This window comes from Magnolia sinica, chromosome 5 (genome assembly GCF_029962835.1).
Source record: "Magnolia sinica isolate HGM2019 chromosome 5, MsV1, whole genome shotgun sequence".
In the NCBI taxonomy this organism is placed as follows: Eukaryota; Viridiplantae; Streptophyta; class Magnoliopsida; order Magnoliales; family Magnoliaceae; genus Magnolia; species Magnolia sinica.
In genome coordinates this window covers 35,521,165-35,534,939 of record NC_080577.1, presented here as the reverse complement: position 1 = coordinate 35,534,939, position 13,775 = coordinate 35,521,165, and the positions used below count along the sequence as shown (strand labels likewise).

Below are 13,775 nucleotides of genomic sequence, written 5' to 3'. Positions count from 1 at the left end.
AGACTCATCCACTTATTTGCAAGTACTTAGAGTCTACTATATCAGAAGCCCTTTCCTTGTGTAGGATTGAGATTCAGAGTTTGACTGTCAAACTCACCAAGTCCTAGTTGTAGGCCTCCGATGGAAGAATACGTCATGTCCTTGGATAAGACGTATTTGCCTTACGTAGTCATGGGGATGCCTTTTATAGGATCCCAAGTTGTGTCCTTGAGTGGACTTGCTGCCTTATGTAGGCTTTTAGGGGAACCTTGTGTAGGTCATTGAGTTAACCTTGTGTAGGTGTTGAGTGTGAAATATTACAAATTTTTTCATATTTATACCTTAGTTTTATAAACATAATAGTGTTTAATCAATTTAATTATGCATGTTTTCATGTGCGAGGTGATTTCAAGAGCTCAAAGTGAAATTGATGCCAAAATGAAGATTTAAACTCAAAAGATTACTAAATGAAGATTTAGAGATTTGGAAGTCATTAATGAATAATTCACATGCCAAATATCTAAGAAAACCAAGTGAGGAATGAAGAGAATCAAAGATTTGAAGTGAAGAAAAAGAATCCTAAAATTGTCCTGAAAATAAACATATTCCTTAAATTATCTTAAAAATGTATATTCTGAAACTCCGAGTCTATTTTGGAAAACTGCACAGAGTGCGTAAATTGTGGCGGTATAAACTCTGAGTTTATTTTCTAAAACTGCGCATGATGCGTAAATTTGAGGTGGTTTCTAAATTTTTCCAACTTAGTGTGAAAATTGGAGTTCCACAACTATAAATAGGACTCCCTAGGATGCTCCAAAACATCTTATAGGATTTGAAAAGGTCTCAAGGAGCATACAAAAGGGTGAAGTAGCCGCCAAAGAGTTTTTCTTCTTCCTTAGTTTATCTTTCATACTTTATTTAAGAGATTTCGTTTCAATCATGTTTATGGTTGGCTAAACCTCTTAGCTAGGGCTAAGAGGTGAAACTTATAATGTGTTTGGATGTTTATTTTGCTTTAATTCTTGTTCTTATTGAATTTCATTGATTTCTAGTTTGATATTAAGGGAATATTTTCAGTTTTCTATGATTTATTGTGACTCAAATTACAATAGATGTTGTGACAGCTTTGGATATCTTCTTTTCCTATTTTGAGATAGGGAGATTGGTAAATCTCGTTGTTCACCATCTTCTCCTGGGCATGGTAGGGTGATGGAATCCCTTCCAATCATCACAATTCTCCTCCATTGAGAATTAGGTCAATGAAAAGTTCAAATTTGATTTAAATTGCTTTATCTTCCAATTGGATAGAATATGACTCCAATTCCAATTGTGTTCCTTAAATTAAGTAAGGTAGCATCTTGATAGCTATAAGTGGATCCTTGGCACCCTAGTTCCCACCTTTAAATTCATAAGTTTTAATCAACATTATTCACCATTACTCTCAATTATTCAGATTTCAATTTAGATCTTTTTCTACTTCTAGTTCTAATTATTTTCAGAATACGTACAAGTTTAGTCCCTGTGGATTCGACCTCGGTATTATCGAGTTATTACTACATTGCGACCCTACACTTGGGGTTATGAATGAGTTTTTGGCACCGTTGCCAGGGATTACGACTAGATTTTTCTAACATTAATTGGTATTAGAATTAGGTTGAGATTAGGGTTTATTTTTTTGTTATGCTTTAGGTTAAGATTTTTTCTAAAATTATTTTTTAGAAACTAACATTGTTTTCTGTTTTATAGGATCCTAACATAGCAACTCTTATTTAGCCTCAACACCTAGTTGAGGAAACCCAATATGAAAACGAGGTGCATAATGCACCCCCGCCTTATACTCTACGAGATTATTTACAACTGGCAGGGTGAGCACACCTCCCTGCGTGATATTTCTATTGAATGCAAGAACTGTGGATATTAAATCAAGGGTAATTCAACTCCTCCTAAAGTTTCATGAAGTAGAATATGAAAATCCATACATGCATGTGAAAGAGTTTGATGAAATAATATCTACATTACACTTCCCAAACATGTCCGAGGACACAATTAGGCTAAAATTGTTTCCTTTCTCTTTGAAAGAAAAGGCTAAGTCGTAGTTACATTCCTTAAGACCAAGGTTTATTGGCACATGGGCTAAGATGACAGGAGAGTTCCTTAAAAAGTTCTTCCCATATCATAAAACGAATACCTTAAGGAAAGCAATCATGAATTTTGTTCAAAAAGAGGATGAGACCTTCTTCCAATATTGGGAGAGATTTAAGGATCTCATAAATTCATGTCCACAACATGGCTACGAAATATGGCATATAACAAGCTTTTTCTATGTGAGATTGACCTCACCCATGCACCAATTTGTGGAGATGATGTGCAATGGAGAATTCATGAAGAAGGAAGCCGATGATGCGTGGGATTATTTTAATAAACTTGCTGAAAACACACAATCATGGGACACCTCTTCAAGAATTACCACTTCTAAGCCTACTCAATCAAAGGAAAGGGGAGGAATTGATGTTCTAAAAGAGGAAGATGATATAAATGCAAGAGTGACCAAACTCACAAGAAAAGTCGAGGCTATGGACTTAAGAAGGTAGAACCCAAAAAGACTGCAAAAGTTGTTTATGGTATTTATGCTTGTAACATACATACAACTGAGAATTGCCCAACAATTCCAGCTTTTTAGGAGATATTGAATGAGCAATCAAATGCTATAAACAACTACTAAAAACCTTTCAGTGGACACATGTAATGCCCTGAAAATCGGGGGTCGAGCAGAAGCTCAGCTCCCGAGTTCCAACACATCACTTATGCAACATAGATAATGATGATTAAATGTTGTCTGTATTAGCACATTAAACATGAATGAGATTACACTAAATCAGCACATCATACTCCAAAGACAAATTAGATTATGCAAGCAGAAGACTGTGATACATATATAAAGCATATAAGTGGTAAGTCCCCAGAGTATCAACATGTTACTAGGTTAAATAATTACATTAATAGTTCCAAAATATACAAAAATGATAAAGTGTAATGTCCTCTAATCCATATCCCTGTAGCCCCGGTAATGCAACTCCAGGTCTACATAGACCCGCCAAAGAGTTGTAGATAGGAGAACTCCTCCTCATCGTCATAGAAGTCAGGCTCCGCCTCGTAAGCCTCGACATCACCTGAAACTACAACAGAATCTGGTTGGTGTTTTAAAACACCATCCCAGAGTGTGAGTGAGTGATCAACTCAGTGGAGCTATATGGCAAAGGTTAACATGTTATCAATTTAATCAAGCAGTAATGATAAAGCAGTACAACAATCATGTCCTAAATACTCTTGTTAATGTAGGAATGATATGCTGTAATGATGCATGCCCTCGTTTGCACTCCCTCTGCGACATCATCTCACGATCGCGGCATGCAACACTCCCACTGTACTCAACTCCAATGCTAAAGGCACATGCAATGCAGTGCATGTGCGTGATTAGCTAAGTTCTTACTTAGACTTATTCATACAACAGGTTTGAAAAGCTAAGGTACCTCCCTTTATATCATTGACGCAAACAATGATCCATCTAGGGTCGTCAATCCTAGTTAGTCACATACGATGGCGGTTCCAGGTCACTACGGAGAGGCTCGTCACCTCAGCGCAGGCCTAGTTTATACTCGAAGTCACTACGGAAAGGTTTGTCACCTTAGCGTAGTCCTAGTGTATACTCGAGGTCACTAAGAGAGGCTCGTTACCTGATCGTAGGACGACAGCTCGCATACAGTGTCCAATACCACCGTATTCGGCTCACGAGTTTGGTTTGCTCACTGGACACTACGGGGAGGCTCCTCACCCTAGCGTAGGCCGACAAGTTGACCACGGTGTCCATACCACCATGCTCAGCTCATGTGTCTTAGCGGATCGTGGTACCAAGGTTAAACGGGCTTTTCATTGGTAAGTTAGTATCTTAGATTCAAGAAGTAGCGTCTATACATGGTGAACATACATTAGGCCAATTGGGTTAATTGACAAGCTCGACTGGTATGAGCGCACGTTGAATTAATCGACATGGAGCGCGTAAGCACTCCGCGTGGCCTAACCACTGTTGACAAGCAGCGTACGACTCAGATTCATTGAAAGTGTCTTGTGTGGCGAAACGACCTCGGCCACTAATTTGGGAATCATTACCGATTGCCTGAACTATGTAGTAGTCCCAATCATATTCAGACACAATAGGCATTCATATGTGATAGTCAAACAACATGTGACAACCAATTCAAATATAAATCTCATGTGCATTTTAACAAACACACAGTGCACATGTTGTCATACATAAGCAATTCATCCATAAAGCACGTAGTAGTAAGATTGGTTATATGAAGGAAATTGTAACTATAGATAAGGAAATTGAGAATCATATCTCAACACCCTAATTAAATACATTTCATCAAGCATTTTCTCATTCAGGCATTTTATCAAACACTTAGACTACACATATCAACATACATATAATAAAGTAGTTATAATAGGTATTATAGCAAATCCTTTCACAAAGGATTTACCACACGTACAACAATCCTATATTCTCAATCGAAAATCATGGCAAGCACAAATCCTAATTCTATATTCATTCAAACATTTCAACAAACACATGGAATGCATTAAAATCAACATAGTTTACATATATGTGTAATATATGGAAAACATCGTATCTAAGCACATGTGATAATAATCAAGTCAGTCACAAATCATTAACTGACATTGAAAGCCATGAAAACCATAACCTAAATGTTTATAGTCCGCACCTTCCATTGGTAAACTCGTATCGAACTCAGTTCGAACACTACGTCTTTGTCTATGGCACAACGACTACCTAAAGCGCAAAATAGGTTAGCTATTTCATCGATTCTTCTACTTGGATACCTAAAACAAAATAGGGTTAGGGTTTCTTACCTAAGAACGGAGTCAAAATCACTGGTATAGCGAAACAAATTGGATGATTCGGCACGTGGAGCGATGAGAATGAATCCCAGCAACTATCTCTCAATCTCTCTCTCTTCTCCTCATTCTTTCCTTCTCTTTTTCTCTCTTCTCTCTCTTAGGGTTTAGGAATTTCGTATGAAATGAGAGAGGGGTGGGTTAAGGCCCTTATATAGGGCTAGAACTGATGTCAATGGCCCCAAGGCCATGGTATACTTAGGTTATAGCCAAAGGGTGGCTGTTTCGGTCCAACGACGCTCATTTGGAGGCCCATTTTCTGCATACAGTCTAGAGGAAGTTCCCTGACAATGGATCTATGCCAGGTTAAAGTTTCAGTCTGATCGGATTTATGGATCGACCGAAGAGGACGAGTCTTAGTTCAATGGCTATCGTGATTCGATCAGGGCTACAAGTGCACTGACACGTGTAGGAAAATTTCCCTAATCCAAGGGTTTAATTGGGTCAGAATCTGATGGTCTAAAACCTTAGATTTGGCCTGCAAGCGAATAGCCCAATTCACTTAAGTTTAGGTTCATTTTCTAAAGATATTTGCGTTTCTCACACACTTCACTCCGGGCTTAAGTTGTGCGTTTCTTGATACTATTTGGACTTGATTCTCGACATGGTAGTCAAGCCCAGTAAGGCGATCATAACCATATAGTTTCACAGAAATTGGACTTTCGACGCGCAGTGTAGGTCCGATACGGAGTTTCAAGGTGCTCCCGAGAGCAACTGGGTTTTGAGATTGATCATACGTTTTTAGGTAATGTTGGGTTAGCGATTCTATTGGATTTGGGTCTTACAGTTCGTATAGAAAGCAGTTCAAGATAATCTTCTTATCAATTCAGTTTAATACTTAATTAATTTTTGTCTAATTTCTAAGGGATTCGGTCCTTAATGATTTCTGCCGGAGGTGATACTCAGAGTTTTTGTACGGATTTTTCCGAGACGTTACAATCTACCCCCCTTAAAAAAAAATTCATCCTCGAAATTAGTACCTTTCCGTACTCCTTGAGAATCTGAGGGTACTTCTTATGGACCTCGGCTTTTATTTCCCAAGTAGCATCTTCCTCAGTATGGTGTGTCCACAGTACCTTCACAAGTGGAATCACTTTACTGTGCAGCACCTGCTCCTTCCTATCTAGATTCCACGTCGGTCGCAGTACATAAGTAGCATCTTCACTCAACTGTACCTGCTCCCATTTGATAATGTGGGAAGGGTCAAGAACGTATTTCTTCAGCATAGATACATAAAATACGTTGTGCATGCCGGCAAGTGATGTGGGCAAAGCAAGGCCGTACTCTACCACACCCACTCAATCCGGAATCTGGAATGGACCAATGAATCTCGGCGTGAGTTTTCTTTCTTTCCAAATCGGAGGACTCCCTTCACTGGAGAAACTTTCAGGAATATGTGGTCCCCAACCTCAAACTCTAGCAGTCTCCGTCTCGTATTGGCGTATCTTTTCTATCTGGTCTGTGCTATAAGAAGTCGACACCTGATAATGTCGATCTTCTCTGAGGTTGCCTGTACTATCTCTGGGCCAATCAAACTCTTCTCGCCAACCTCTGCCCACCAATGCGGTGCTCGACAGGGGCCCCATACAATGCTTCGTAGGGGGCAATGCCAATACTCGCCTCAAAGCTGTTGTTATAAGCGAACTCGGCATAAGGAAGACAGTCATCCCAACTATCCTTGCAATCAAGCACACAAGCTCACAACATGTCCTCTAATACCTGATTCACCCATTCCGTATGCCCATCCGTCTATGGGTGAAATGCAGTACTGAACTTCAGTTTCATACCCATTGCTTTCTGAATACGAGTCCAGAAGATATATGTGAATCACGTGTCTCGGTCTGACATGATCTCCATAGGCACTCCATGCAGACGCACTTTCTCTTTGATGTACAGCCTGGCCAACTCATCTGCGGAGTTTGAGACTCTAATAGGGAGGAAATGAGCTGATTTTGTCAACCGGTCCACGATCACCCAAATGGAGTCATGCCCCTTCCTTGTCTTCAGTAACCCTGAAATGAAATCTATAGAGATGAAATCCCATTTCCATTCAGCTATGGGCATGGGCTGAAGCAGTCCAGGAGATCGGCGATGCTCTGCCTTGACCTGCTGGCACGTGAGACAACGGGACACATAATCTACTATGTGGGCCTTCATGTTGTCCCACCAGTACGAACGCTTCATATCTCAATACATCTTTGTACTACTAGGATGCATCACTATCTTCGAATTGTGGGCAGCTTCGAGAACTTCCCTTCTCAAGTCATGAAGGTTTGAGACGCATAGGTGGCCATGATAACGTAACCCCCCATCCGTACCAACTCTCTATTCAGAGTCCTCATCGTCACTGGCTCACTTTCTTAACTCTACGAACCAATCATCTTCCCCCTGAGCCACTATGATTCAGTCATCGATAAGTGGCTATACACGAATATGTGCGACGCTCTCGAACGGTTCCTCTACTGTGAGTCTCTGCTCAAAGTCTTGCACAAAGTCTACCATGTTCCATTCGCCAATTATTAGTGGAGCCGTAAACGCTATTGTCTTCTTGTGGCTCAACGCATCTGTGTAAGTGCTATAGTTTATATCCCTGTCTGTTGTCAAATTTGTGGTGCCAAAATCACTGTTATATATAACTTGCATAAGTGAAGCTCTCTCAAGGATCAACATTCATAAACAAGCTAAGCTCACAACAAGCAAAGCTCACAAGTACAAGGATCAATCTTGAATGCAAGAACTGCTCACAAGACAAGACTCAAGCTGCAAGACTTCAAGAAGAGTACAAGGCAGTTTGTAAAGAACTCAAGACACTTTCAAGATTGAGCTACATCAAGATTTCAAGATTGAACTACATCAAGACTTCAAGGCTCATACTTCAAGGTTACTAGTTCCTAATGTTTCAATGTCCTTACTTCATGGTTGAGGTTTGACTGACCTTAGGTTGACCTTAGAAGTAGGTCACTTTGGATACATAAATCGAATGTTTATTTTACATAAGTTTGGTCTGTTCTTCGACTAGTCCTAGGCCTTCTTTGACTAGTCCTAGAGTTGCTTCGACCAGTCTAAGAAATTCCTTGATCAGTCGTGAGTTTGTTACAAATTTCGGATAAAATTTGTTAGACTTCGACTACTCCAGGAATCTGTTCGACCAGTCGAAGGAACAGTGTCGACTGCATCTTCGACCAGTAAAAAATCTTTGACTCAAAATCCAACGATGTTTTTCAGGTTCTTCGACCAGTCGAAGGTGACCTACGACCAGTCGAAGGAGACCTTCGACCAGTCGTAGAACGGTCAAAGCTTATCGCGCCTGATTTTTCAAATATCTGTTATTGCTTCGACTAGTCAAAGAGCTCCCTAGACCAATCGAAGACGCGATCTGCTCACCTATAAATAGTGCACGAATCTCAGAAGAAATTATCGAATTAATTAATCCATTCAAGCCTATCTTCGTCGAACTTCTGAGAGATAATTCTGTGCTCCATCTAAGCTAAGTGTGCTTATTTAATATTCTCTTTCCTTAGCTTTATTTAATTGATTTTGCTTCTGCTATTCCAATCTAATTTGATATGAGGAATTGTTATTCCCTTTCTTTGGAATCAAAATCAATTAAGGCAAGCCCTAGTTGGTTTAATTTAAAATCTATTAGAATTAGAACCATTGTAATTGAGTACTGGACATTGAACTTGGACATTCAATCATCTACTCTGATTTGGTTCTACCGGGCTACTACAACGAAGGAGATAATTAGGTATTTTACATTTAATTGTAAATTCCTTTCTGTTTTGGTTTCTTTCAAGATTTGCCAGAAAAATCTTGTTGTATTGGTTATCTGAGGAGAGCCAGGAAAACTCAGAAGTGGGGTTTTTTAATTGTGTAAGCCCACAGACAAAGACACAATTGTAAAGGTTTTGGGTGCACCTGGGAAAACCTATTTTGTTAGTGAATGCTAATATCCCCTGTGTAAGGATATTAGGAGTGGAGTAACATTCTGTGTGGCTGTTGTTTAACAGTTGGTGAACACACAGGTGAACCACTATAATCCCTTATGTTGTGGTTGAATGATTTATACTTCTGATCTTTAATTATTCTTTTGTGGGATGTATGTATGGTGATGAATGTTGTAATCATTTAATTCAAGCATTGTGAGAATTTTGTAATAGTTTAGAATTTATTTTCTGCTATTCCTTTATCAGCTTGATATTCAATTTTCTTTAAAAGTTGTTCCAGCAAGGTTGCCCTGCCATTTTTATGGTGTATGGCTGTCCCTAGAACAATACATTTGTGATTACAATTTATTTCAATTCAGTTTGTATTTATTTATGTATTCCTCTTTGGTTTGAGATTTGATACAAAGATCTTTCTAGAAATAAGGTTGTCCTACCATAAACTCTGGTTTTTGGTGTATGTGTGGCCCACCCATGGAAGGACCATCCTGAAAATTTTCAGGGCCATTATGCCCCTATACTATCCGTGGTGCATCCTGGAGTGGCCCACCAGCCTGGGATGCCCAGGCTGGGGCGTCCAGGCCACCTTTTGGGCCCACCTTGATTTATTTTATGTCCCACCATTCATCCAAGTGGGGTCTATGGGGGACATGATCATTTTTCCCTTTAATAGCATCCATTTGGGACCCATTCAGATGAGTTTTGGGCTAATTACCCAGGCCCATAGGACTACCTACCCTTTGGACATCCAAGCCCATTGGATCACTGCTGGACTTTCAGTCCAGTAGCATGGTCCACCTATTTTATGTGTTTAAATCAATCCTTTCATCTGGTGGGACCCGTAGAGACATATGTGGGCCACCAGGGGACTTATACTTACCCCTTTATGATTTTTGTTGGGCCCCAACAGGACCAGAATATGGGTGGGCTAAAATTTCAGTAAAAGGCCCAAATTGGCCGCCCCTAATGGTTTGTTTTGGGGTAGCATGGCCCAACAAATTAAGGGTGGGTTATGCACTTGATATTGCATTCTTCTAAGATGTCCTTGGGCCTCATTTATGTATGCTTGGAGGCCCACCTCCATTGAACTTTATTTGGACTTACATGCAATGTGTTGATTGGCCTTGGTAGGCCCACTCATCTTAGACCTTCTAAGTTAGGCCCCATTGGACCTCTGGGCCTATACTTACCATGGTATTGTGATGGCCTTATGGGCCAAAATACACAAGTGGTTGGGCCCTTAGTTACCCACTAAATCCGCCATATGCTTGGGCTAAGATGTAAGGCCCAATTCACTTGCTTTAAACATAAGAAATTACCCATAAGGTTAGGTTACCGGGCTGCCCATTAGGCCCACCACAATATGTGGGATTGTGATTTTTATGGTTGGGCCCAAACCTTGCTTGAGGGCCCACTATATTGCCTATGTATCGGGCCATGTGTATTGTCCACTAGGCCCTTGGATTGTTTAAGGCCTTAGGCCTTGATTCACTCAAGTAATAGCAGGCTACCTTTTGGGACCCAGTTAAGGTTAGATGTCCTCCTTGGTGGCCCTAAGGTAGGCCCATAGGGTGGATATAGGTGGTTGAAGGCCCACCTAGACCCTTGTTAGGACCGTTTCTTTCCTTGGGCTTTGATATGGCCCTTCCTAGCTCGTAGGCTACCCCAAACTATTGGGCCCTCACTAGAGGATGATCCTATAGTAAATTGTCTAAGTACCTAGGCTTGTTTCCCTCCATGGGAAGGAGGAGTATGTTCCAAGTCTTCATCGCCATATGGCACACCCTCATGACCCATATACATCATTTGCGTGATTGGATTACTTTTGTGTGTGGTCATTAGGTTGATATGCTAGAGGGATGGAGTTTCTCCCCTTGTGCACATCAAGTGCTTGTAGCTAGTGCATGATCTGTATGCGTGACTCCTGCATTGGCATTGCATTTCATGATTGTATCGCCCTTGCTTCAACAGGGCCTTGCCTCGATAGGGACATTCATGGATTGCCGTATGTATGGATACCAGAAATATATTACTTGAGCATATAGGGTGCATAGGATACCCATGGGTGAAATTTTCAAAACTTCCATAGTACCAAGGATTTACTCCAGTGTTGTGACTAGGTGGAAAATATGAGAGCACGAGGGCCTTACGCCTATAGGCCGTGACTCCCACTATCATGTAGTCGGTTGAAATGGGGTGTGGCCTAACCCGCCTATGGAGAGGGCATTGCTAGGCTGAGTCCGACTTACTCTTGAATGAGTCCGCCACCATCATGCCTTGTTGGTGATTGGCTATCCACAGGTAGGTAGTGAGGTCCCCTACGCTCATTTGACTGTGTGGGTCTGTAGAGCGGCAGTCATTCTACAGTGTACTAGACCCCGGTAGATTCCTTATGATGGAACTGTACTGACATTTGGACTAGATATGAGGACTGACATTACTTCGCATTGCATTTGCATCTGCTATATAAGCCCTTTATGCATCACCTTGGTATGGTGCCCAGTACTCATTGCATTGTATTCATGACAGCCTTGGTTAGGCTTATGGCATTTGCATTGATCATATTTCCCTTTTGTATCTCCTATTACTCTTCTGCCTACCACCACCCTCTAAGTTCTCTATAAGCTTATGCACGATTGATGCATGCAGGAGATCCTAGGTCGGCGACGCAGTAACAGAGCTTGAATAGGAGTTGAGCTAGGAACCCAAAGTTGTACCCAAAGTTGTAGATCTTCTTTTCTTCTTCTCTTGTTAGCAGATGTATTTTCCTTCTTGTCATGTATCTTAAAGCTCAAATTTATAGTGGATTTTTGTGATATGTGCCTTGGTTATTTCTGAGATGTACTTGTTGTGATCTTGGGTATGCTCATGTTAGATTGATTATATGATTATAAAAATCCTCCTTGTATGATTCCAGGATCGAAAACTACTTCAGGAGTTGAGAATGGGGTACTACGGAGGCTGTTGCAACCAGAACCGGCTATCGAGTTTCTTGTGAGTCCGGTCACTGAGTCTGGGGCGTAACAGAGATATAATGAAAAGCTTACGAAATTCAAAAGTGAGAAACTAGGGTTTCCAAGGATCCACTTGTAGGTTCTCAGGATGCTACCTTGCTTGATTCAAAGACGAAGAGATTTGTCAGATCTCTGAACTTCTCATGGATCTAATCATCAATGGATGAGAGTTGTAAGGATTTGGAAGTGATTTCATCACCTAACCATGCCTAGGAGACAAGGCAAACAATAGCATCTACCAATCACACAACCAATTATAAGAGAATTGTGAAGGTGAGGAGGGGTTCCATCATCCTACCATGCCTAAGGGATGATGGTGAACAACAGGATCTCCAATTTCACAATCTCAATGTAAAAAAAGAAGATATCTCAAGCTATCGTAGATCTATTGTATTTTGTCACAACAAACCATTAAAAACTAAAAATATTCCTTCAGAATCAAACTAGAATCCAAGAGAGTTCAATAAAACATGAATCAAAATAAAGAAAACATCCCAATCATACTACAAGCTTCACCTCTTGGCCTTAGTTAAGAGGTTTAGCCAACCATAGTCATGATTGAACTAAGAACTCTTAAGAAAAACATAAAAACTACTAAGGAAAGGGAAGAAAAACTCTTGGTGACGACTTCTCCACACTTTTGCTCCACTCCTCAAACCCTAGAAGATACTTAGGAACATCTTAGGGACCCCTATTTATAGTTTTGCAACTCAAACTTTTGCACCGAGTTGGAAAATTCCGGCAACTGTTTCAAATTTCCGCACTTTGCGTGCTGTCTACATAATCCAGGACTGGTCGAGGACATCCCTCGACTGGTCGAGGGTCACCTTCGACGGGTCAAGGATGACCTGGTTTTTCATGATTTTGTCGCTAGAGTTCGAGTTAAGGAATCCTCAACTGGTCGAGTTGGGCCAGGACTAGTCGAGCAGGAGCCAAGACTAGTCTAGCAAGAGCTAGGACTAGTCGAGGATTACGCGAATTCACTTCAAAACTTCGATTCTCTTCATTCTTAACTTGGTTTTCTTGGATCTTTGGCATGTGAGTGCTTCATTCTTAGTCTTCTAACATCCATCCTTGGCTTTGGTGATCTTTGAGCGTTAAATCCATACTTTTAACATCTTTTTCAATCCAAGCTCTTAAATTCACCTTTTAACACAAACATTATTAAAATAGAACATTAAGCATTATCATGTTCATAAAGGCAAGTAATAAATGGGGTCCAATATATAATATTTGAGCCTTAACACAATCCCCAACCAACATTTTGCTAGTCCTAAGCAAAGTATGAGAAAAATGAACTTTAATACAAAATGTTCAAACCTTTTTCAGAAATCAATCTTTTGTATAATCAAGTATAAATGAGTTGACTCAATATTAGAAAATGAGATTCTAAAAACCTAGAGTCAAATCACATAAGAATCAATTAAATAAGTTCTTTATCCAATAAGTCAGAGCATAGTTCGCATATTAAGTTTTTCAGTGTGCTTAGTGAAAATACTATCTTTTCATAATGTTAGTCATGCTCATCACTTCAAGATTGGTTGAAAACTCAAATACTGATTCCGAACTTATTCCCTTTTTTTAGTTTTTTTTTTATATTGACGGTTATTTTCATCTTTTCTCTTTTCTTTCAGATTTTTCATTATTTTTTAGACCTTTTTTTTTTCAATCTTTTCACCATTCTTGACCCTTTTTGTCGATCTCCTTTTTCTTAATTGGTTCTTTTCTTCTTTTAAGGTGGATAAAATTTTCCAGACTCAGTTATCACCATCTATTAATGATTTGCATACTAATTATAAGAAATCCTAGCATTATTCATAAAAAAAACAATTTAAACATGTCTGGTGATTTAGATTGACAC

The 13,775-nt window shown here is 40.0% G+C and overlaps 1 non-coding gene across 1 annotated transcript; it reads right to left on the bottom strand.

Moving 5' to 3' along the window:
- Positions 1-2,164: 2,164 nt before the first annotated feature.
- Positions 2,165-2,272, bottom strand: LOC131247506 (small nucleolar RNA R71). The gene has a single exon (XR_009171794.1). It is a non-coding gene; the product is annotated as a small nucleolar RNA R71 (small nucleolar RNA).
- Positions 2,273-13,775: the final 11,503 nt, after the last annotated feature.